This window comes from Cervus elaphus, chromosome 16 (genome assembly GCF_910594005.1).
Source record: "Cervus elaphus chromosome 16, mCerEla1.1, whole genome shotgun sequence".
Lineage (NCBI taxonomy): Eukaryota > Metazoa > Chordata > Mammalia > Artiodactyla > Cervidae > Cervus > Cervus elaphus.
The window spans coordinates 12,863,998-12,889,327 of NC_057830.1; the positions used below are offsets into that span (position 1 = coordinate 12,863,998).

The 25,330-nt window shown below is 44.3% G+C and overlaps 1 protein-coding gene and 1 pseudogene across 6 annotated transcripts in view; one reads left to right on the top strand and one right to left on the bottom strand.

The window, feature by feature from the left end:
* The window catches only part of PALM2AKAP2 (PALM2 and AKAP2 fusion), a 490,983-nt gene that overhangs the window by 322,602 nt on the left and 143,051 nt on the right, over positions 1-25,330 (bottom strand). The gene's annotated exons all lie outside the window — the stretch shown is intronic.
* LOC122709961 lies at positions 6,947-7,433 on the top strand (annotated as a pseudogene).

The window sequence follows — 25,330 nt, forward strand, 5'->3', positions numbered from 1 at the left end:
ACTCAAAACTACCGCATCCATGCCTTCTCCAGCATCTCCATAGCTACCCTCCTTTTTTGTTCTATTTGGATTTTAATTTTTATTGGAGTATAGTTGTTCTACAATGTTGTGTTCATTTCTACTGCACAGCTAAATGAATCAGCCGCACATACACATATATCCCCTCCCTTTTGGATCTTCCTTCCCAATCAAGTCACCACAGTGCATTAAATAAGAGTTCTCTTGTGCTATACAGTAGGTTCTCATTATATTATCTATCTTATACATAGTATCACTAAGCATATGTGTGGCAATTCCAACCTCCCAGTTCCTCCCACCCACCTCCTTCCTCTCATACTTTCGGCTATTGCTACTTCATTATGGGATCAATGAAACCACCTCTGAGTGGTCCCTGTCTCTCCCAACTGAAACTACTTTATACTATAGTAGAAAACTCTCTCAAAAATGCATGTGCCATTAGATCACTCCCTCAGAGCCTCCCATCACCTACAGGACAAAATCCAAACCCCTTACCTAACAAAAGCTTGGTCCACCTTCCCACCATTGTTTCTCACCATTCCTCTCTCTACCCTCCCATCCAGTTACAGGGAAATGTTTGTGAAGTACTACAGGTTAGGGACTGATAGGTGAGTTTTGGTGTCAGACAGACATGTGTTCGAAGTCTAGCCCTGTCACTTACTGGTCTGTGACCATGGACAAGGTACCTATCCTGAGACCACCACAGGCTTCTCTCTTTCAGAACACTCACTACCAGCATCAGCTAATAAATCCTCGTAACTAATCCATCTATCCTGCTTGCTGGGCTGTCCTAGAATCCCTAGCACACAGTGAACGTGAAGTTGCTCAGTCATGTCCGACTCTTTGTGACCCTATGGACTGTAATCCACCAGGTTCCTCTGCCCATGGGATTTTCCAGGCAAGACTACTGGCCTGGGTTGTCATTTTCTCCTCCAGGGGAATCTTCCCGACTCAGGGATCAAACTCAGGTCTCAGATCAGACCCAGGTCTCCCGCATTGCAGGTAGACTCTTTACCCTTTGAGCCACCAGGGAATCCCAACACAGTAGGCGATCAATACTTATTCTGCATATAAATAAATGAAAAGGATGAATCAACTGTTTCAGTGAGGGGATGCTCACTTCTCAATACCGCTCTTGGCATCTGATTGTTACAAAGTTCTACAAAGAGGGCAGCCAGGGCCTTAAAATTCTACCACAGTCCTGTTCAGACCCACACAGGGTTTCTAGGCCTGTACTTGGATACTTCTTAGATTTTTCTTCTCATGAAAACTCCATCACTGACACCTGTACATTTAGGTACGTACACATTTACACTTCCACGTGCACATGGGTGAAAGAGGCCAGCAGTGCAATGGAGCCGAGGTGATGGTACAAGTGTGCACGATATCTCTATCTTTATGTGAACTATGCTCACCCACCACGTTCTAACATGCAACTGGGTGCTTTCCGGCGTCATCACCAAAGCCACTCCAAACTCCTCCGACATCGCGCGTACCAAGTCAGGGAGTATCGATCAGCCCCGTCATGGTAATGACACAAACCCAAAGGGGAAAAGGTGGAGTCAAAGCCAGCTTCAGGGCCAGGGGTTCAGAATGCGGGAGAGAGGAAGGCTGACACAGCAGCAGTGGGGAGGATCCTGGGGACTATCACAAACCAGCCTGTGGCGACTGTGCCTGACTTTGATCAGTGGGGGTGCAAGGTGTGGTATATTACATGCTTTGTAGACCTGACATAGGGCTTCCCTGGGGGCTCAGATGGGAAAGAAACCGCCTGCAATGCAGGAGACCTGGGTTCGATCCCTGGGTTGGGGAGATCCCCTGGAGGAGCACATGGCAACCCACTCCAGTATTCTTGCCTGGAGAATCCCCATGGACAGAGGAGCCTAGTGGACTACAGTCCAAAGGGTCACAAAGAGTCGGGCATGACCGAGTGACTAAGCACAGCACAGCACAGATTTGACATAAGATGAGAAGAGTTTGGCTCTTGGGTCTTCCCAGGATGCTCTGGAATAGCTCCCACATCCCTGGGTCCCTCGGATTGGCCCCATACCCTCTGATGCAGAGAGAGAACAGCCAGCCAGTTCTTGGTTTCAGGACTAGCTCTCTGGGTCTCCCAGGTCAGGGCCCACAACAAGCTCCCTCTTTATGCCATTTCTCATTCCTACTTCCTTAAAGGGAGGCAGAAAGTGAGGAAAATACTGACCTTACAGCGTGAGGCATTAAAAAGTAGCAGTTTCAGCAACAAGCCAAACATTTAGTAGCTAAGGGAAGGACGATGCAACCAGAGGCTGTTATGGATCGCGGGCAACTGGGGCTGAAATCTGGCCATTTTATTCTATAGATGTGATTTACACATCTCACTGGCTTTGAATTCAATGAGCCCCAATTCATGAGGGCAAGCTGAGAGATAGGCAATCTTTTAATGCCATGTAGACCTCGTGTAGCTCCTGACAAATCAAGCCCTGGCAGCCACGGGGTGGTTTTTCTTTCACTTCCTGTGGGAAAACTTCTGGGAAAAATCTAGGTCAGTGATAGCCTACTGCCTGATTTACAGCAACAACCAATTTCTAACTTGGCTTTATCTGATCTGTCCTGGACAATGTTTTCAGCTGCTCCGGGCAGTCCTGTTAAATTGTGCCGACCTGCAATCATTTTTAGAAATCACTCAACCATCAAAGATTTGATTTGGTCTGCTTAATCTGCGCTGACCTCACTTCATTTTGCAAGGTTAGGGCTTCTGTATCCCCACCTACTGCAGAAGCCTTCCAGCTGCGTCTACATCACGCTTTTCAAAGCACTTCCATATCTCTTATCTGCTGCTACTGAGAGACCAGGTAATGCTAACTCCTTATCGAGGATGAGAAGACTCAAACATGGGAGGATCTCATGACAAGACCATGACACTGCTGGATTAGAATCAAGACTCATGCCAGGAACAGTCATCCCATTTCATGATACTTAACACATACATACCTGCCCTAGGCAAGAATAAGCTCAGTGAGGCCAAGAAAACGACCCATGGTTTCCCTTTACCCTGTCTTACCATGCATGCTAAGTCACTTGAGTCATGTCCGACTCGTTGAGGTCCTAGCAGTAGGACCACCAGGCTTCTCTGTCTATGGGATTCTCCAGGCAAGAATACTGGGGTGGATTGCCATGTTCCTCCAAGGTGTCTTCCCAACCCAGAGATCGAACCCTCGTCTCCTGCATTGGCACACGGGTTCTTTGTCACTAGCAACACCTGGGAAGCCCCTTACCTGGCCCTGACTTCTGTTAAATATGGACAATGGGGCCACAGATGAAGTAAACACGCATTTTGCCATGGATGATATAAATGGTGTGCTGGTACAGAAACCTCCCATCTGCTCTGAGGGAAGAGAACAGCTGTTCCTCGTCAACCCCTCCTCACTTCCTCCACCCCTGCTTTTCCCAGGTTCTGCAGCTAGATCATCGGTGCCCCCATCCTCAGGCTCAGTCCTACCCAGTGTCTCGGCCAGCGCAGACCACGGTGGGAAGGATGTTCAAAGCTAAGAATCACCCCCCCACACACCCCCACCACCAGGTTCCTCCCTTCCTTCTGAGCTACCTCTGTGGTCTCGTTATTCCACCAACAACCCTCACCTCCAAATCCAGGCTTGGTTACTCAGGAGGAATGGCTGGGATTCCCCGCTGCCCCTCCTTGGCGGTTCTATTACACTGCCTTCCACCCTGCTCCCTTTTCAGATGGGCGTTCCCATCGCCCGCCGTCCTCAGCTCTCAGCAGCTCCTCAGATCCTGGCTCCAGGTAGTCAGCTGCCTGGAGTCAGCTCCCTGTGAGTAGTCTCTGCGCCTCCGACCAGACCCATCATTGATCCCTAGCTCTGTTATGGGACCAAGACGGCCGCTCGTTGGCCAGTGGGGCACCAGCTGCATGTTCACATGTAGCCTGGGGGCTGGGCCAGTGACCCCTATGTCACACATGGCTTCCGCTTAGAGCTCCCAGAAAGCTTTATATCTAGTTTCTTCCAGATATACCGCCACTTGCTTTAAGAAAACACAATATACTCCAAGGTGGCTGTGTCAGTTTATATTCCCACCAACAGTGGAGGAGGGTTCCCTTTTCTCCATACCCTCTCCAGCATTTATTGTTTGTAGAATTTTTTGATGATGGTCATTTGGACTGGTGCGAGGTGATATCTCATTGTAGTTCTGATCTGCATTTCTCTAATAACTAGTGATGCTGAGCATCTCTGTAAAGCAACTATACCCTGATTTTAAAAAAAAACCAGTAACACACACATACACACAAAAGAAAACACAATGTAAACAGAAATACCAGCAGATAATTATTCCTAATCATATAGGATGTTTCACATATGAAAACTCACTTTTCATAATGTGGCTAACTTTCCATCATGCATTGGAAATATGATTTAATTTATAAAAGACAATCCAATTCATAAAATACAATACTACTCTTTTTATGTTGTTTTGATCCTATCACCCTTTCACTGCCCTTTCCCCACCTCATGCCCTCACTTCCCTCTTTGGGAAACTTTTAGATTCCACCATCAATAACTATGACCACAGTCTTTCAAAAACCCAACTCAGATGAAATCCAATACTTTGCCTGTCTGTATCTGCACATATTCAGCTGAAAATGCTGGAGGAAAACATAGGACCATGTTGTCTGGTTTTGCTTTTGATTCATGAATTTAAATTGTAGGGAGGCCTCAGGGGTATCCAGAAATCTGTGTTTCCCTAGTTTAATTACTCTTGAACTGTCTCAGAGGATGATATTACACCTTCTATCTCCTCAAACTTCCAATGCCTCTTCCCCCTTCCTCACTGACGGTGGCTGACCTTGCTTCCCATTTCACTGAGAAACCAGAAGCAGTCAGAAAGCCTCCTCCACACCCTCCCTCATGGGCTCCAGCCTCCTCGCTGGTCCCACAGGCTCTGCCATCACCTTCAGAAGACTCCTCCATCTGTGCCCTCGATGACATCCTCACTCCCCAACTCGAGGGTGTCCTTCCAGCAATTGTCTCTTTTCCTGCCTCAGCAACTTTTCCCAGTCTCCAGATCATTCTCAACAGCACTCAGACATGCTCTAACATGTCTAAAAGCAGTTGAGCCCAAATTCCTCTTCATCTACCTCTCCCTTTCTCTTTTGCCCTTTACGGCAAAACTTCTTGAAAGTACCCATCGATCACCCACTTACTCATTTTGTCCACCTCCCAACTCCCTTCCCCGTTGGTAACTAATCTGATCTTTATATCTAGTCTCAGCACCACAGCTAAAGTGATCCTTAAAAAAAAAAAAATAGGTCAGATGATGCTCAAATCCTCCAATGGATCCTCATTTCACCTAAAGTGAAAGCCATCCTGGACTTCCCTAGTGATCCAGTGGTTAAGAATCTACCTGCCAATGCAGGAGACAGGGGTTCGATCCCTGGTCTGGGAAGATCCCACATGCCCTGGAGCAACTAAGCCTGTGTACCACAACTGCTGAAGCCCACGGACCTAGAGCCCATGCTCTGCAACACGAGAAGCCCCTGCAATGAGAAGCCCAGGCAGCACAACGAAGCCTAGTCCCCGGCTCGCTCCAACTAGAGAAAGCCCACATGTAGCAACAAAGACCCAGCGCAGCCAGAAATAAAATAAAATGAAGAATTCTGTTACTTAAAAAAAAAAAACCCATGCTGCCTGAGTTACATAAGCTTAGACTCACTAGTTTATCGATCACACTTCCTTTATAGCTTTAAGCTCACAGAAAATGAGTTTAATGAATGAAACTTTCCATTTTAGCAAGTCCATTTTGCAAATAAATCAAAGGGTCAATGGTTTTCACGTTTCTCCTTGTTTTACAACTGAGTTATGTCAGAGTCCACACCATCCTTCCCATGAGGAACATGCGTCTTTTGTTGGCACAAAAGGGGAAATTCACAGCCTCTGGAAAAATAATAGTGTCGTGTTAATAGGCAGTGAGGAAAAAGACATGTGTAACTTTGGATGGGGCTGCTTTATAAGCCCGGCAATGGCTTGGAAGCCTAAGACAGGGCTTTCCTACGGCACTGGAGCCTGGAGAGTGAATCCACCGTGTCTGGCAATCACTCTACCAGCTACATTTCAGGTAACTAACAAGCAACGTGGGAACAAGGCTCTACCACACAGCCAATACCCTAGGTGCTTGGGGAAGTACTTTAGCAAATATACCCTAATTTTTAAAACATGGAGATGTATATCGATGGTAGAGGTCACCTGGTCCACTTCACCGGATCCATAAAGTGCCTCTTCTACCTACATACCAAGTTATCTGTCCAGTCTCTGCATCCTGGGGCAGATTGCTCATTATCCCATAGAGGAGTTAATTTCAAACAGGGCCAGCTTTAAACGCTGAGGAATTTTTCTTTATCTTGTATTGACAGCTGCCATAGAGGAGTTAATTTCAAACAGGGCCAGCTTTAAACGCTGAGGAATTTTTCTTTATCTTGTATTGACAGCTGCCTCCCTGAAACTGATATCCACTGGTTTTGATGCAACTTTCACGACTGCTTGGTTGTACATCTGTGTTTCCAGCACCAAGTCAGGAGGTCATAAATGGAGCACAGCCCTTTAAATCCTGCCACTTGCCAGGCAGCAATCAAACTGGAATTTGGAAAAAAGAAATCCATGGTCCTTTGACATGGTAATTGGAATTCTGACCACTTCATTCTAAGACACCTGCCTATTTTCACCAGAGAGGCTGGAAAGGTTATCAACTTGCCTTCCCAGACTTTTTTGAGTGAGGGTGATCATGTGACTGAAGTCTCCCCAAACCATAGCTTCCTTCTCTTTGGGAAGGCTCAAGCCTGGTACATGGCAGCCTTCCCTAAGGATAGCAGAGCATCAGGATCTCCTCCTGAGCTGCTGTGGACTGTGGGCCGCCGGGGTCAGTGAAGGATCTCAAGATGTCTGGATGGAAACTTGCTCTAAAAGCCATTGACTGGGTAGCTTCTGGGGAGACCATCCACTGAAGCCAGAAGGCCTTTGCTAACTCCCTGAAATCCTGGAACGAGTCCCTCAACTCTAGGTTGGTTACTCTGCCTGAGAAGCTACCTGCCATCAACTGGGTTTCCTCCATGGTCAGCGTGGCAAAGCCTGGCTTGGTGGGTGACTCCGAGAAGAAGTTTAATGCCCTGAAAGTTCCTATGCTGGAGGATAAATTATACTGCCAAGGCGGATCCTGAAGAAAAAGAAGATAGGAAAAATTGTGCTGAGTTTTTGTCTCTCTCAAAGACCAGGATTTAGGAATATGCGAAAGAGCTGGAGAAGATGAGGAACATAATTCCACCTGATCAGATAACCATTGAGGACTTGAATGAAGTCTTCCCAGAAACCAAATTAGACAGGAGGAAGTATCTGTACTGGCCTCATAAGCCATTTGAGAATTTATAAACTTGGGTATGGGAGAAAGTTCTGGTCCTCAGATTATAAACTCTAGACATTAAAAATAATTACATAGTGCAAAAAAAGAAAAGCTCCTTCTGCCTTCAATGAGCAGTCTCCCTACCCCAAGAGCATCCTCAGTTGTCCCAATTTTTTCTTTGAAGCTAAAAAAACTTAAGCTACTGTTTCTCAGGCTTTCTGATACAGCCAAATGTACTCCTTACTAATGATTATGTAACCAACTAAAATTCTATTTATGAAAATCTCATAACAGCATAAGAAAACGTTCATGTAGATGTTAAATGAGGAAAAACTTGAAGTAAAATACATATGGAGTCTGATCACACCTACATAAAATCGATGCCAAGAAAATCCCCCAAATTTCTTTGGTGTTGAAATCAAGGGCATTGTTTTTCCTTTTAGAATGTTAAAATATTTATTTAGTGTCAGGCCCCAAGCCAGGCACTTTTAAATGATTTCATTCTTTTCACTTTTTTGCACATTGCACATTTTGTTTAGAATGAAAAGATGTTACTAAATATAAGAATTCCTTTGTCCTGGAAAACTCAAAGGAAAAAAGATCAACCAGTTATGATTTGGGAAAAGATCCACAGAAGTAAACTTTGCCAGTCCACTCGGCGATACCATCATTAGATTTGTCAACTAACCAGGAAAATGTGTGCTGGAGGTATTGGAAGACTGGCAGGAAATTGACAAATTAACCTCAACTACAAAAAAGTCATACTAACTGCTTGATTTCATTAGTATTGCATAAATAATAATGGTTGTTGAAAATGAGGAGAAAACAACCAAGTTTTATGATTTTAGCCCTAGAATGACAGGCTGCTCTGGGGCTTCTTAATATTATTCTGAAGGAATAAGCTATTGAAATGCCGATCCATTCAAATCTGACTGAGATTACAGCTTGGAGTTAATTAACTGAGTTCCTATTGTGTGTAAACTGAATTTTAAAATATAATCAAAATATGTAGATGATACTATTTCTGACCCGCTGTGATGCCATGCTGACCATCTTATTTCCTTGATGCCATGCTCCATTTCATGAAAGAAATTGCAGGAGGTTGTAATGCATTTTCTCCAATGATGAGGTGACATGGACATAACACCAACTGGCCAGGTGAAGATTTTTCTGCTTAGCTCAGGGCAAACCAGGAAACTTGATTGCATCCTTAAGCCCCCCGGGGGAACCATCCAAGCAGTTTTGGCAGCAGCAATGCCACAACTCAGCCATCTAATTCAGCTGTCGGAGCTGGGCTGGGAGTTGGCCTTTTCTGGAGCCACCTAGAAAAAAGTGTGGCTTCAAAGGTGGCCAGACAGTTATATTATATGACAGTCTTTGATTTTCTCTGGACTCTATGAGTCTGGTCTGGGACACAGCCATAGGGCTCCCAAGCTCTAAGGAGTGTATGTTTGGCGAGTGTCTTCATTTAGACATGCATTAATCTCATCTACTTTTTAATTCTCAAGGTGCACATACCAATCAAACGCAGACACTATTTCCAAGCCGCTGTCTCCATCTCCTCTCTGCACTGTGTCTGTTACGGGAGGAAGCAGGAAGGTGAGGGGTGGGGGATTAAAGCCTCTGTGCCTTCTCCTCCTGTTGATACTAAATTGCTTTTGTCCCTTCTGCATCCTTCCCATGCAGCTGATACACACACCTGCATCACACTGTTGGGCTGATGAGGACTGGATGGGCTGTGTCTGTCATAAAGCTTGGTGAAAGCTTCCAGGTCTCTGATCTCTGCTTGGCAACTCACCAGCATCTCAGGAGATGAAATAATAAATTCGTCTCCAAGGTAACCCTCTTTCTGGCTTGGATCCAAATAATCTGAAGGGTCCCCCAAGCTTGCATAACGTACACACCCAGAAAATAAGGCTCAACAGGATGAAATCAGCAGGGAGAGAGCACTGTCTGCCAGGACCAATCAGTCTGGGCAGCAGCATTTTGATTCCACCTCTGTCCGACCTCTCGCCTCAGTTCTGACAACCAGATTTCAGATGTATCTCATCACGCCCTTAGCTATTTCATTCCTAGGGCCTGGAATCCCAGCCCTAAAGCCCAGGCCTATGTCTGAAATCCTGCACACCGACTGACGACAGGCTCTAGAGGCTGCTGACCTGAGCTGGATTTGTCTTTTCTTTTTTGAAAAGGTAAAGCAAAAAGGTTCTAATTTTATTGAATGTACTCTGCATTGATGATCCCCTATGTGCTACCTTTCATCCATTTCAACTGTTCAACTCCACTGCAGTTCAACTATCTGGAATCTTGAAGAAATCATGGCAGCCTCCGTGTTTCTAAGCAATGCATCTCTATTCCTCCTCTATGTTCTGGTTTTTTGATCTTGACCAAGAACTTTGTTCTGAGCTGCTGTGTCACACAGGGAGCTCAACGCGGTGTTCAGTGATGACCCAGAGGAGTGGGAGGGAGGTGGGGGGAGGAGGGGGATGGGGGGTGAAGAGGGAAGCTCCAGGGAGAGGACATATGTAGGCTTATAGCTGATTCATATTGTTGCAAGCAGAAACTAACACAATATTGCAAAGGAGTTAAAAAAAAAAAAAGAAATTCCTTCTGGACTGATTGCTATCTCATTCTATGGCTGGGTACTAGGTTCCCCCTTTGCCACCATCCTGGGAATCCTCTTCCCCTTTCTCTTGTCTGAGCTTGCTTTTAAGGACTTCCTCTGGAGAAGGGAATGGCAACCCACTCCAGGATTCTTGCCTGGAGAATTCCATGGACAGAGGAGCCTGGTGGGCTACACAGTCCATGGGGTCGCAAAGAGTTGGACACAACTGAGCAACTTCCACTTTACTTTCAGATTTTCTCTCCATTGGGACCTCAAGCTCCCATGAGTGCTCAGCTCTGAGGACAACAGGTTTGCCAGCTGAGGTGACGTTTCTCAGAACAACTAAAGAGCAGCAAGTTTCCCCAGAGCTGGTCCCACCATCTTGCTGTCTCAGGCTGCCTACCACATCCGCCCATCCCACCTCACCTCCCTGCTGCAATTAATCAGACTGGGCTATTTAAAAGGTTTACTGCTATAAATGGCCTAAGTTCTTAAGGCTCATTCACCATCTCCCAGGCACCACTGCAGACACCCACACATAAGCCAATTGTCTAATCAAGGCTTGGGGTCCTCAAATGTCATTCTTCCCTCCAAGGCAGTCAGAAACCCCTATGAAAGAATACAGAGTCTCCACTGACTGTAAAAGGAAACTGTAGTGAATGCTCTATTGCTTCCAAGTGTTTAGAAAATAAAAGGCTATAAATAGAGCTGCAGAAATCAACAATAACAGATTCTCCAGACTTAAAGTCTCCATTTTGAACTAAAGCAAAGATAAAATTAAGATGACAGATGGGCTTTATCTCAAGTACTAAGCTGCTAGGTTGGTCGCAGTAACTCTACTGAGAGTACTGTGTTGAGAAGGATTCTGAGGCCAAATCTGAGCTGAACTGGCAATAATCCCATGATCAATTAGTGATACACAGGACCAAGTTAGTCAGTCACTCAGTCGTGTCTGATTCTTTGCAACCCCATGGATTGAAGCCCACCATGCTCCTCTGTCCAGGCAAGAATACTGGAGTGGGTAGCCATTCCTTTCTCTAGGGGATCTTCCCGACCCTGGGATCGAACCCACAAGACCAAAGAGAGGCAGTTATTTGCCAGACCTGGAGTGATCCTTTGTATGGGCTTTGGAGCCAGATCTGAGGTCAAATTCAAACTCAGTCACCTTTGCCTAGAATAATATTTAACCTCCTTGAGTTAACATTTCCATGCCTATTAACAGCACTATACCTTTAACAGAGTATCAAAGTTCCCTTTAAATGTTTGCAAAGCAAAATATGTTGTATTAATACATATTAAATGCCCAATAAACAGAAGCACTTATGATATTAATTCTTTAGCTCCAAAGTCAGTTCTCAAAAGTAAATGCCCTAAAATAGGCTCCTCTGACTCAAAGGTTTGTTTACGTTGATTCCCATCTTGTTTTCAAATCAATAAACCACATGCTGGCGTGTAGGAGGCACTGGGTAACAGTTGATGATAAATACAGCATTTCTGCTCAGCATCCTCTCCACCAATAGCACCTCTGCACTGGCAGGCAAGGAGGACTCTGAGTGGCTCTAGACTGAATTCTCAGCTTTTCCTAAAAATAAGCTCACAGACTGAGTCACCCCTTTATTCCCAGGCTCCTCTGAAAGTTGAACAGGATGTCACAGTGTCCAGAAATAGCCTCCAACTCTAAATTGGCTTCCATTGACAATCAGGCTTTCAGCTGAAGTTGGTTCAGATGCTTCTTCTGGGTTTCCGTCTATAGAGAATGACATGAGCGATAATAAGAACTAAAGGTGACCCCTGCACAAAACAGACAGGCCACTTCAGAAGGCTTCAGCAACTTACCAGCTCCAACAGCAATGGGACACTGGGCAAGCAGGCAAGCACCTTGCCTCCATTCTGCCATCAGAGCAATCTCTGATAAACCCTGGGTCTTCATGGCCCCACCAACCACGGGGCCAGGTGCTGGCCCCTGAACCTGGCGTACCTGGCCTTCTGTGACCCAGCACCCACTGCCCTTGTGGCCTCACTTCCTGGCACACTCCAGCCACACCCACCTCCTCGTCATTTCCTCCTGCTGCTCTGCTCCATCACGAGCCTTGAGCCTTTGTCCACGCTGCCCGTTTGGCCTAGAACTTGGAACAAAGACTGTTCTCATCTTGGCCACCCTCACCAGGACTAGGCTACTTTTTGGTCTTTTAGGGAGGATAGGAGGGGCCGGATGGAGCCCTGGGGCAGAGCAAGGGAATGAGCGAACCTATGGGACACAGGCCACATGGACCACACCATGGGGACCCAGAGGAGAGGTGGAGGGCCATGGCGTAGGTGTGCTGGAGGCAGAGGGACGTGCAGGACACAGCCCTGGATGAGCCTGGACAAGTTACAGAGCCGAGTTGATGTTTTCTCTGAAATGAAACGTAGAAAATGCCACCTGTCCCGTTCTTTGAGGCACAAAAAGATCAGGAAAGTGAGGGAATTCTGCAAACGCTAAAAGACCTATGAATCCACCAGGAATGTTTCAGTCATTCTTGGTGATGAGGAAGGGGACAATCCAGGGCCTTGAATGAAACAGCCCTGACAGTTCTTGAGCTGATATTCTGAGTTCTCGGATGTGGTCTGAAGCTCTACCCTCTGTTCTTAACTGGCTTTTGCGGAGGGAATATTTAAGCTTTCTTCATCACATCTTAGTGTGAAATGCTGTTCTTGGCCTTGACTAGAGGCTTCGATCATAAACGGCTTCCACTGGAGACAGAGGGTTAGGGGACCCTGGGGGTCCTGGGTGCTAGGAGGAAGTCAGGAGTGTGACAAAATGCAGAGGCTTGAGTCACTCATGGTGAATGGCATCCCACTACTCTTGAGTCCCTGGGCCACTTCCCTTGGGACACGGTTTCTACTGCCACAGCCAGAAGCAGACTAGGATGTGAATGGCCATCACTGTGAAATGCAAGTTCCACCTGATAATAAGCAGAGACCCTAGTGTGGGTTGAATTACATCCCTCCACTACAGATACAGTGAAGCCCTCAGCCCTAGCACCTCAGACTGTGACCTTATTTATAAATAGGGTCTTTACAGAGGTGTCGGGCTTCCCAGGTGGTGCTAGTGGTAAAGAACCCACCTGCCAACGCAGGAGACATAAGAGACACACGTTTGATCCCTGGAACCCAGGAGGAGTTGGGCTTGGCAACCCACTCCAGGACTCTTGCCTGGAGAGTTCCATGGACAGTGGAGCCTGGCAGGCTATAGTCCTTGGGGTCGCAGAGTCAGACATGACCGAAGCAACTTAGCACACACACACACGTACAGAGGTCATGAAAATTGTGTCATTATGGCAGGGCCTAATCTGGCATGATTGGTATCCCTATGAAAAGGGGAAATGTGGACATTCGCACATGTAGAAGAGCTTGTGAAGGGATAAGACAGGGACAGGGTCAAAACAAGGAGAAAGGTCTGGAGCTGACCCTGCCTTCACAGCCCTCAGATGAAACCTAGCCTGCAGATACTTGATCTTGCATTCCAGCCTCTGAAACTGGGAGACCAGACACTTCTGTCATTTAAACCAACCCAGTCTGTGGCACTTGGTTATGACAGCCCTAAGAAACTAACAGGGACTGTTTATAACAATCCAGGGGAAAAAAGAACTTCAGAAGCCACAGTAGTCCAAATTGTTAGAATGTCCACGGGTTCACTGGGTAAAAAACACAGGCACTGACCCCACACAGGACATTCTGGAACCTGCTGACCTTAAAGTCAGAGGAAACGAACGAGCAGTGGCTCACTTTTATTGATGTATTTTGAAATTCCCTTGTGGCCATCCTGAATACCCAGGCTCCTGGTTCATGGGCCGACTCCTGCCGTGATGGTCCACAGCAAGGTGTGCCATGGGGATGGGGATGCCTGGTTCCCAGCTGCTTGGGGTACCTGCATGCAGTGGGATCACTCTTGGTCAAGGATGCTGCTCACTATTGCTTTCAAGGTCACAGTGGGTGTCCAGCCCTCTCTTTTCTCAAGGGGAGATCAGCAGACCTCCAGGAATTGGATGAACCAGACCGAAAGCTGCTCTCTGTGGGGAAGGCAGGCATTAAGAGGGGACTGAGCTCAAATATTATTGTGGATCGAAAAAACATCGCCTGCCATTCCAGCAAACAAGGCTGCTATCCACCATCAAGCCATCAGCAACTGCAGATACCCCAAATGTGCACCCTGAGAGGAATGCAAGAAGGAGAATAAAAAGGATACTGGCCCTAGATAGTTAAGATGCATATCAAAAGAAATTTCAATGAGCCAGACTCTTGCATCTTCTCATACATAGAAAAGCACTAAAATCATTAACTTGAGATGTCTGGATTTTTTTGTGTATGTGTGAATAGCCATCTTTTGTTGTGGCACTACATGCTTGTTTCATCAGCAAAAGCTCCTGTGTACCCTGCCTCTTCCCTCACCTCTTTGGAACAGTCCCCCAGGGCTGTCTGACAAGCTGCCATTCCCGGCTACAGTGCTCAGTGAGGTCACTGAAGAAAACATAATTCTCAGTTTTTAAGTTGTGCAATTTTGGTGAGGGCAACACAGCCCAAGCATCCTATCGTGGCCCCAGATAAAACAGGGGGAAGCTGGTAAAGCGACCGTTTCATCTGAACAAGCACTTTCTGAGTATCTAGGATGTGACGGCTTCTCTCTCTTAAACTTGGGAACCCCAAGTGAGGGCTGGATGCTTCCTTGCCTTTTGAACTTAGATAGAAGACAAGAGACACAACCCAGCTGGGAGAGCTTAGATGGGATGTTGTGCAGAAGGAGGAACCTGGAGAAACTTGCTAGGGAAGAGTCTCAAGCAGGTGGCTGGGGTAGCATCAGGTGAGGGAACAGTGTGTGTGTGTGTGCTCAAGTGTGTCCAACTCTGTGACTCCATGGACGGCAGTCCTCTGTCCATGAAATTTTCCAGGCAAGAATACTGGAGTGGGTTGCCTTTTTTCTACTCCAGGGCAGAGAGGGAGCGTTAAAGCCGACACTTGGCGAAGAAAAAATTCATGGGGAATTCTCTGACTGTCCAGCGGTTAAGACTCCACACTTCCACCACCGGGGGCAAGGGTTCAATCTCTGATTTGAGAACTAGTTAATAAAATCGTGCATGCCATGTGGTGCCACCAAAATAAATAAATAAATAAATAAAATAAAAATAAACAGTCATACCTTATTTAAAAAATAAAAAGAATTCAAGGAGTCCAGGGATGAGCCAGAACTCACAGCAGCCACTTAAAGGCTATTAGAGCTGAAATATTGCATCTCCTTCAGTTACAAACAGAAGGACAAGCCTCAGAAATATTTTTAGTACCTATGACTTTGTCATAAGTAGCAATCAGAGGTATTGTCATATCACATTATAGTTGTGGGAGATGAATATCACTTATGTTCACCAATAATTAGAAATCAGAGTATGTATTTTTCAGTTCAGTTCAGTTGCTCAGTCATGTCCAACTCTTTGAGACCCCATGGACTGCAGCACGCCAGGCCTCCCTGTCCATCACCAACTCCTGGAGTTTACCCAAACTCATGTCCATTGAGTAGGTGACTCCATCTAACCATCTCATCCTCTGTCATCCCCTTCTCCTCCTGCCTTCACTCTTTCCCAGCATCAGGGTCTTTTCAAATGAGTCAGTTCTTATCAGGTGGCAAAAGTATTGGAGTTTCAGCTTCAACATCAGTCTTTCCAATGAATATTCAGGACTGATTTCCTTTAGGATGGACTGGTTGGATCTCCTTGCAGTCCAGGGGACTCTCAAGAGTCTTCTCCAACACCACAATTCAAAAGCATAAATTCTTCGGTGCTCAGCTTTCTTTATAGTCCAGTTCTCACATCCATACATGACAGGGGATGACAAAGGATGAGATGGTTGGATGGCATCACCGACTCAATGGACATGAGTTTGAGTAAACTCTGGGAGTTGGTGATGGACAGGGAGGCCTGGCATGCTGCAGCCCACGGGGTCTCAAAGAGTTGGACACGACTGAGCAACTGAACTGAACTGAAAGTGGCTTTGGCGCTATGTAAAATGTATCTTGAAGGCAGCAATGTACTGTAATGACACTGACATTGTCCTTGTCCTCCAGGAGCTTACAATCAAATGAAAGGAAAGAGATGGGAATTACCCTCTTTCCCCTCCTCCTTATGCTTCCCGCTGCTTATTCCCATCAAGCCAATTACAGCACCTCTGCCAGTCCATACGGCAGCTCTGCGGGATCTAGAAATGATACCTCTTCCTCAAGACACCTTTCTGGCACCTGCTAGAAAACTGCCCTAACAAACACGAAGCCATAGCAAGCATGTGTGAATGGTGCCCCTGGGAGCAGTGACCACCCCAGAAGAGGGTCTGACTGATACATCTCTGCAGAGACACCAGATAAGAAGGCCTCTTATGCACAAAGGGTAGGCAAGGATGTCCTTATCCCCTGGACATAAGTACATCCAAGATGACTCTCGTCTATAATGTTGTTCTTTCCCCAAGCCCACCTGCAGCCTCAGGCATCTTCCCAAGACAGCCAGAGTTGACATGGGATGAAAACCATTTGCCCTCTCAGGCTCAGGGCTTTACCCTTTGTGAGAAGCTTTCATGGGTGATTCTGGAAACTATAAAAGCCTCCAAGGCATCAAGGAATGAATCCTGCAGGGTAAGAGGGAAGATTTAAAGCAATGAATCTCTAATGCTGAAAGTATGGGAACTACATTTGGTCAGATAACCCTTACATTATACTACATTGGTGGTTCTCAAAGGGCTTATTTTGTCCTCCAGGGAACATTTAGCCATGTCTGGGGATACTTCTGATTGTCATGCTGGGGCATGGGCAATGCTACTGGAATTTACTGGCTAGCGAGCAGGGAGACCGCTAAACATCATACAATGTACAGGACAGCCCCTGGTCCCACAGTAAAGAATTATCTGGACCAAGCTGTCTATAGTGCCACAGTCAAGGAAACCTTACACTATCCCCATGCTCGGCTTCCTATTCTCCCAGCAGCTGCTCAGAAGTTATCCAGAAAGAGAATTTCAGGGTCTGGCATATGTCTGACCAAAAAAGCAAAAGCTACCCGCTGGTCGAAGAAGGACCCACAAGTGTCCACACCACAGCCTGCTCCGCCCCCCATCCCCCCAAAGCTCACACGGCTGGTCCAAGTATGGCAGTGATCCCTTTCTAAATCTGATTTCACAATTGTGGCTCTGCTCTCTCCAAACCTTGGGCAATTTGAAAATATTTACTAAGTCACCAAAGTCCCTTTGGAAATTTCCAGGCAGACAAGACTCAAAATTGCAGCTGGCCCTTTTGGACAAAAAAGGGAAGGGGGGCAGAAAGGAAACAGTCGACGGTTCAGGGAGGTCAAAGTGGAGTCTGCTGCCACAGGCCAAAGGCAGCTTTGACCCCCACTGGTCACTTTATTTGCAAATGAAGCCATTTGCCCTATGGCTTCCATAAGGTAACTGACCCTCAGCCAAGGGCTAATGAACGACAGGGCAGTGGGTCAGAAGTCACTTTCCACTGGCTTCCTGCTCTGACTCAGGGAATGTGGTGAGCATGTTCTCTGCCTCCCATTCTGACACTGCACCCTTATAATCCCCCGGGGAGCACAGCACGAGGCTCCTGGCAATTTCTGGCCAGAAATAAAAATGACATGAAGAATCACCAGGGCTTTTCTGCTACCCTCTTAACTCCTGTCAATGGGAAAAAAATGGCTTTAAATGTAATCATTTATTTTTAGATGGGCCAAACTGATACCTCTAAGAGATCAGATTTCCTGGTTTTTGAAAGAAAACACATAGTTGGCTAGAGAGTGAGGATATAACAAGGAAACTCTAGACAAGCAAAACTCATCACGTGAGCATTTCACTAACTATAAGCCTCTCATCATAGTAGCCCAGAGGAGTGTGAAAAGGGTATCTATGTTCTACTGCTTTTCATTCTCATTCACTCTGCCTTCTTTGTTTAAAAAAATTTTATTGAAATTGATTTATTTGAAATTTTATTGAAATTGATTTATTTGAAATTTATTTGAAATTATTTATATGAAATTGATTTTATTGAAATTGATTTACAATGCTGTTAGTTTCAAGTCTGGTGCATAGCGAGATCTATCTATCTATCTATATATATCTAAAATGTTTAACTTCAGTATATATTCTTTTTCCTTATAGGTTATCACAAGATATTGAATATAGTTCCTTATACTATACAGTAGGCCTTTGTTGTTTATCTATTTTATATATTACAGTGTTTATATGTTAAACTGAAGGAAATGGCAACCCACTCCAGTATTCTTGCCTGGAGAATCCCATGGAGAGAGGAGCCTGGTGGGCTACAATCCACGGGGTCGCAAAAAGTCGGGCATGACTGAGCGACTTCACTTTCACTTCTAAATCTAATTTATCCTTCCCTTCAACCCCACTCTCTCCTTTAGTAACTGTGTTTGTTTTCTATGTCAGTGAGTCTATTTTGCTTTTGTAAATAAGTTCATTTGTGTCATATTTTTTAGATTCCACACATAAGTGATATTTGTCTTGCTGAATTTACTTCAATTTTTTAAAATATAATAATCTCTAGTTCCATCCTATTGTTACAAATGGCATTATTTTATTCTTTTTTGTGCTATTCTGTGCTAAGTTGCTTCAGTCACGTCCAACTTGTGGAGACCCCGTGGACTGTAGCCCGCCAGGCCCCTCTGTCCATAGGATTCTCCAGGCAAGAATACTGGAGTGGGTTGTCATGCCCTCCTCCAGGGGATCTTCCCAACCCAGGGATCGAACCTGCGTCTCTTATGTCTCCTGCACAGGCAGGTGGGTTCCTTACCACTGGTGCCACCTGGGAAGCCCATGTCTTGGCCACTGTAAATAGTGCTGCTATGAACACTGAGGTGTGTATATCTTTTCTTCCAGATATATTTCTAGGAGCTTTACTGATCTGAACTGTCAGCAACCAGATAATAGTCACATCTTTAGCCAAAAGATTCCTAGAACCTTTATAGACATAACTCTCTGACATAAGTCACAACAACATCTTTTTTAATCCATCTCCCAGAATAATGGAAATAAAAACAGAAGCAAACAAATGGGACCTACTTAAACTCAAAAGCTTTTGCACAGCAAAGGAAACAATAAACAAAACAAAAAGACAATCCACAGGTTGGGAGAAAATATTTGCAACTGATGTGACAAATAAGGGATTAATCTTCAAAATTTACAAACGTCTTATGACACTTACCAGCATCAAAACAAACAACCCAATCAACAAATGGGCAGAAGACCTAAATAGACATTTCTCCAAAGAGGACATACAGATGGCCAAGAGGCACACGAAAAGATGTTCAACATCTTTCATTAGTTATTAGAGAAATGTAAATCAAAACTACAATGATCCATCACCTCACACCAGTCAAAATGTCTATCATCAAAAAATCCACAAACAACAAATGCTGGAGAGGGTGTGGGGAGAAGGGAATCCTCCTACCATGTTGGTAGGAATGTAAATTGGTACAGCCACTATGAAGAACAGTATGGAGGTTCCTTAAAAGGCTAAAAATAGAGCCACGATATGACCCTGCAATCCCACTCCTGGGCACATATCTGGAGAAAAATGATCCAAAAGGATACATGCATCCCTATGTGCATTGCAGCACTGTTTACAATAGCCAAGACATGGAAGCAACCTAAATGCCCATTAACAGAGGAGTGGCTACAGATGATGTGGTGCATACATACAGTGGAATATTACTCAGCCATTAGAAAGAATGAAATGATGCCATGTACCACAGCATGGATGGACCTAGACGGTGTCGTATTGAGTGAAGTAAGTCAGGCAGAGAAGGAGAAATATTGTATGACATCCCTTATATGTGAAATCGAAAAAGATACAAATGAACTTACAGAACAGGAAGAGACTCACAGACTTACAAAATGAACTTACGGCTGCCAGGGGGAAGGGATAGTTAGAGAGTTTGAGAAGGTCATGTACACACTGCCATATTCCAAATGGATAACCAACAAGGACCTACTGTACAACGCATGGAACTCTACTCAATGTTATGTGCCAGCCTGGATGAGAGTGGAGTTTGGGGGAGAATGGATGCATATATATGTATGGCTGAGTCCCTTTGCTGTTCGCCTAAACTACTACAACATTGTTAATTGGCTATACTCTTAATACAAAATAAAAAGTTTAAAGTTTGGGAAAAAATAAAAAAAGATTCCTAGGACCTTAAAGGCAAACACAACCACAGAAGATATGGAGTTTAGAGCAGGAGTCAGCCCAAGTTTTCCCATGAAGGTCAGAAAGTAAATATTTTAGGCTTTGCAGGCCATATGGTCTCTGTTGGAATTACTCACTTCTGTTGTAGTCTGAAATTAGCCATAGACCATGTGCAAATGAATGGTAAGGAGTATGTTCTGATCAAACTTTATGTGTGGATATGGAAATCTAAACTTCGTATGATTTTCATGTCATGAAATTTTTTAAAAAAAAATTTCCATTTACACATGTAATAACCACACATTGCTCACAGGCCTTATGAAGAGAGACTGCGGGCCAGATCTGACCCACAGACTGCTGTTTACTGACGCCTTGGTCTAGACAGAAAATGGGAATTTACATTCACTCTTCATTCTGAAGGTACTCTATAAAATTGATTTTCCTTCTCGTCTCACTGTGATTCTGAAATCACACTAGTAAAATTGATAAATGAAAAAGCAAACAAACAAGAGACACCAATCAACCATCACAGCATTCTCAACCAAAACATCCAGGCTGGGAACGAGCTGATTGTGAGCACTGCATGACTCACAGAAGACACACACAAGGCCACATCTTGCTCAATGCAGTGTAAGACGTACTGGCTGCTGAAGGCTGGCATTCCAGTGATTATTTTCAAAATCACCCAGTGTGAACAATCTCTTTGTTTAGTCTTCACAGTTTTATGTTATTCAAAGGTTGGGCTAGCGGAGGGGGTTGGAAGAGGGCTGGGAAATGTCCTAATTTCTGAAATCCAGTTGTCCTCTGTCCTCCAACACACACTAATCCCTTTCTGATTCTCCAGAAAGGACATGTCTAGTGTCTAGTGGGTTCAAAACACATGAATGTATTGACGAGATCCCCTTAACCTTTTAATACATGCCCTATCTTCTCATAAACGTATTACTACATAAAATCAATGAGTATCGATAGATTGGGAGTTTGGGATTGACATATACACATTGCTATATTTAGATAATCAACAAGCATCTACTGTATAGCACAGGAAACTCTCAATATTCTGTAATAACATAAATGGGCAAAGAATTTGAAAATCAGATGCATGTACGTGTATAACTGAATCATTTTGCTATACACCTGAAACTAACACAATTGTTAGTCAACTTTACTCCAATAAAAATTTTTAAAAAATGAAAGAAGGAAGAGAAAAAAATAAAACCACTGAGTATTTTCATGAGTATTTTCACTGAGTATTCACATGCAAGAGTGAAACACAGACCCAGAAAAAGTGGGTTCTGAACTCAGTTGTGAATGCAGCCTATATGTGAAGGGGATGAGCTTGCCAGATAAAATATAGGATGCCCAGTTAAATCTGAATTCAAACAAATCATTTTTTTTAGTATAAAAGTGTGCCCCATGCAATAATTGGGCATCCTATAATTTTAGTTGCTAAATGTGATACCTCTAGTAGAGACTAGAGCAGAAAAAACAAACTAGGCTGGAGCAGAAGGTATTTATTGGGGAAAAGCAAGAACTTGTTCTGGTTAACCCTCTAACCTCTAAGTGATTTTCAGAAGCTTTAAAGTCAGGGAACAAGGTGGAGACAAGGAGAATTACTTACATTCCAACAATGTGTACAGAGTTTAAAAAACAGTTCTTCCTGGGGGAGTCCTTAGGGTTGATGGACTGTTCTGCATCCTGAGTGTGCTGGCAGTTACATAAATCTACATCTTACAAAATTTGGAGAAGTGTACATCAAAATGGTAACTTTCTCTCTAAGTTAATTTCATTTTTAAGGAGTGTTTTCAGTTGTTATTTCTTACAGAGAACTGGGAGGTTTACTCAGCATGCTGGATAAGGAACAGATTTAAGTAGCAATACTGACTCTAACCTGAGACAACATTTTTCTTATGGTCCTCGATGGGCCTCTGGCAGGCTGCCTATTTATTTGCCCAATAGGACTAAATATACCTACATTTGACTTAGTTTCAAGCTGTAATACTATCACCCTATCATCTCCACATATTACCAGCTTTACGATTAAATACAATCTTCTTGTGAAAGGCGAAGTGGGAAACTGGGGGCCTGGGGTGGGGATTGGGAAGGGGTCAGGGGTGAGGAATGAATCCAGCCCACACTAGATTAAAACCTGTGTTTGGTTTGTCCACACAGTGCTTCAGTGGTTATGATATAAATATCAACAGACTTCCTTCAAAAGCTGGCTTTCCAGATGCCCTTGAAGAATACAAGATCCTTGAGTTGTATTCCCACAAAGTGCCCATCAGTTGGAGCTGAGTACTCCCTGGGGAGCCCACTCTCTCCAATCACCAGAGTCCCACAGGCTCAGCCACCACATCAACCTGCCACCCGTGCTCAACTGAGGTTTTAATGCCCAACAGAAGGCATTCAGCCAGCTGTCCGGCCCAGGGGAAACTCTCAGGAACTGGGAGACCCTTCCTCCCACTGAAAGAAAGCTACAGGATCAAGTTACCATCTTTGACTTGCTTTCTGAGCCCTGGGGAGCCCAGGGGAACCCTGAGCACCCCTCCTGTCCTCCTCACTGATAAGCCATTCTGCCTCAAGATTTTCTCTGAGGACCTGAGCTCAGGGCAGAAGGGAACTGGAATCCTCTAGAGGCCGGGACACGTCAGGACAGAAAGCAAGGATGGCAGGAAGGGAAGAGAACAGTGACTGAGGAACTGACATTACTTTCACCTCAGCCGCCTCTGTGTTGTCAAGGCCAGCACTTCCTCTTCATCATGGCCATCAGACCCAATGCTGATCAGACATTCATCATTCTCACTCCCGTGTGAATAAGGACGGGGAGTGATCCGGCTGCCAGAGTCTTATTTCTAGTCGCTGGTAGAGTTAGAGAGTATATTCTTTTTTAAATTAATTTTTATTGCTCACAATGCTGTGTTAGTTTCTACTGTAAAGTGAAACAGCTATATATATACATATATCCCCTTTTTTGGATTTCCTTCCCATTTAAGTCACCACAGGGCATTGAGTAGACTTCCCTGAGCTATACAGTAGGTTCTTATTATCTATTTTATGCGTGCATGCTAAGTTACTTCAGCTGTGTCTGCTCTTTATGACCCTAAGGACCATAGCCCACCAGGCTCCTCTGTCCATGGGACTCTCCAGACAAGAATACTGGAGTGGGTAGCCATAACCTTCTCCAGGGGAATCTTCCTGACCCAGGGATCGAACCCGTGTTTCTTGGTTTCCTGCATTTACAGGCAGAGTTTTTTTGTTTTTGTTTTTGTTTTTTTTTTTTTTTAGCACTAGCACCATCTGGGAAGCCTTCAACAGACTATCAATAGTGTATATATGTTAATCCCAATCTTCCATTTCATCCCACTCCCCCCTCCCCCTTCAGGGTCCATAAGTTTGTTCTGTACATCTATATTTCTGCTTTGCCATTTTTCTAAATTCCACATATATGCATGAATACACAATATTTGTTTTCTCCTTTTTTTACTTACTTCAGTTTGTATGACAACCTAGACAGTATATCAACAGCCAGCCTCCCAGGACCTGCCCTGCCTTCTGACCCATCCCCACAGATCTATCTCAGTTATTGTTAAATATCTTTTGGGTTTTGCTGCAGCTTTTATTTGATGACCAGCACTAAATTCTGAATACATATGCTCAGATTTCACTGTTCATGAGCATGGCTGCCTACATACCAGCTGGAAAAGAAAAATGAGCACTCAGATGATGGCCTTATCACTACCTATAGTGTGTGTGTGTTTCCTGGATAAGCAGTGTTTCCTTTCAAGGCCACTCATACTAGCTTCAAGCTTTCCAGATCGTTTTTTTTTAATGGATCATTTTCCCCCAGCTTTAAGGTATGATTGAAAAAAAATTGTGTATATTTACAGTGTACAACATATTTTTGATATACATTGGGAAATAAAGATCATAATTAAGCTAATTCATATATCCATCACCTCACACAGCTACCATTTTTGTGTGTTTAATGATAACACATGAGATCTACTCTCTTGGCAGATTTCATGTATATACTAACATGGTTTTTAACCATAGTCACCATGCTATACATTGGGCCTCTAGAATTTTTTCAACTTATAACTAAAGTTATACCTTTTAATATCTCCCCTTTCCCCCACTTCCTACCCTCGAGTATCTACCACTCTCCTCTCTTACTATAAATTCAATATTTTTTTAGATGCCACATATAAGTGAGATTACAGGTATTTATCTTTCTCTGTCTGGCTTTTTTCACTTAGCAGAATGCCCTCCAGGGTCCATCCATGTTAGTCACAGATGGCAGAATGTCTTTCTTTATAAAGGCTGAATAATACTCCACTCTAGATATTTTCTTCATTCAATTATCTGTCAATGGACACTTAGGTTGTTTTAATCTCTTGGCTGCTGGGAACAATGCTGCAATGAACATGGGAGTGTAGATGTCCTTCCAAGACAGTAATCTTGTTTCCTTGTAATATATACACAGAAGTGAAGTTGCTGGATCACATGGCAGTTCTATTTTTAACTTCTTGATGAACCTCTACACTCTTTTCCACTTTTCAAATCTACATGTCTCACAGTCCCACTGTGGCAAATTTTTGAACCATTTCCTGACCCATTAGAAGCAGCAAGTATCATCAACCCAAGCTGACAAGTCAAATCCATCATCGGGAAACTAAGATCCCATATGCTACACAGAATGGCCAAATAAAAAGGCAAAATAATATATCACTAACAATAAAGATGATCCTCAACCATACTGTTTTTTGTGGGGTTTTGTTTTTTTGTTTGTTTGTTTGTTTTTTAAGATGAACCAGAAGCCCAGAGGGGAGCTGCTGAATTGACCCCATGCCTCCGGCTTCTCTCTCCATCACATAAGGACATACATGCATCACAGGTCCCAAGCCTGAAAGCCCCATGTGATATTTACTGGTCTCAAAAATTGTTGGCATCAATGCTCAAACTCCAAGAAAGAGGATCCCCTAGCTCCCACCAAGGGGTTAAGTTTTCAAGCCTATGTTTTTCTGTTAAGAATAACATTTTTTATAACCCTCAAAGTTTTAAGTTTCAGCCCTGACTTTAAAAATAAAGTGAATCCTCAGATGACT